Here is a 1,353-nt window from a genome sequence, read left to right as displayed (position 1 = left end):
ACACACACATACACACACACACACACACACACACACACACACGACACACACACACACACGGAGAGCCAAGTAATACAGACAGCGAGGCGGACAGAGACACACAAATACACATACTGTACACACATACACACATAAACGTTCTGTCTTTTCTCCCTCTCCCCCTTTTTCCATCGCTCTCTATATATACATTGTACAAAGACTGAGATAGAGAGACGGAGGGTCAAGAAGCATAATTTTTTTAATGAACCTAGATAATATGATAGAGAGAGAGAGGAAGATGAGAGAGAGAGATGGAGAGAAAGAATGAGAGAGAGAGACACAGAGAGAAAGAAAGAGATAATGAGATAGAAGTTGTTTCTATTGGTTTGGGGGTTGTACAGACTTGTATGCGTCCCTGTAGGATCTCAGGTGGGTGGTAGTCTTATCCTGACACTGGCTTGTGCCCAAACATCTTTCCACAAGAGAACAAAGGTGCAACATTCGCTGTGCTGTTTTTCATCTATCTTCACGGGGTTTTCTTAGAGAGTAGACAATTATAATAATATGTGGGTGTATGCACACTCTAGTTCTGGGAGATGGGAGCCACAGAGTGCAACCAATGACCAGTGATCGTCTGAGCAGTCCAGTTAGGGGTTCCATTGAGTAGGGGGTAACGCGTTCCTTCCACAGTGTGTCGTCCACATCACCAAGCGTAGCTTGCGTTTGCCCAATGCCCGCCACCTGCTTTCTCCTGGCTATCTACTATTAACATTTCCGTTCATGGAGCAGAATAATCCAAAGGATGGGCAAATCTACTCAGACAGAGGATCGTCACGTCATTGTTCAGCGAGCATTTTCAAGGGTATCTGTAGGGACGTCATCTGTTTCTATTCCTTACTGCTACAAGGTCTTCTGGGTCCGCGGAGACATATCACGATGAGTCATCTGGCAGTCTGTGGGTACCATGCCCCGTCTGTAGAGCTCCCACGAGAGGGAGGGAAGAAGATGTCGACAGTGAGTTCCTGAATGGACAGGTTGGCCTGCTGTGACGGCAGACCTACCATAATGGTGGATGTGTACAGATCCTTCTACGAGCGGAAGGGCCGTTGCTCACATCGCACCTCACAGGGCTATGGTACCTCCTGGCCAGAGCTCTGTCTGCAATCCCTGCTCCTATACACAGAGCAGGGGTCCTCAGGCTGCTTGACAAGGACGGGGAGTTGACTTAGTTGGGGCTGGCTTGCCAGAGAGCGTCTGGGGTTTCAACCTCAACCCTTACAGCCCGAATGAGATAGATAGATAGATAGATAGATAGATAGATAGATAGATAGATAGATAGATAGATAGATAGATAGATAGATAGATAGAGAGAGA

At 47.2% G+C, this 1,353-nt stretch overlaps 1 protein-coding gene across 1 annotated transcript in view; it reads right to left on the bottom strand.

Annotated features, from left to right (window-relative positions):
• Window positions 1–1,353, bottom strand: part of LOC101846767 (quinone oxidoreductase) — a gene marked incomplete at its 5' end in the record, with an annotated part of 17,562 nt that overhangs the window by 7,706 nt on the left and 8,503 nt on the right.

This window comes from Aplysia californica, unplaced genomic scaffold (assembly GCF_000002075.1).
Source record: "Aplysia californica isolate F4 #8 unplaced genomic scaffold, AplCal3.0 scaffold00639, whole genome shotgun sequence".
Taxonomy (NCBI): Eukaryota; Metazoa; Mollusca; class Gastropoda; order Aplysiida; family Aplysiidae; genus Aplysia; species Aplysia californica.
Note: the sequence above shows the minus strand (reverse complement) of the source record. Positions and strands in the feature narration are given on the sequence as shown.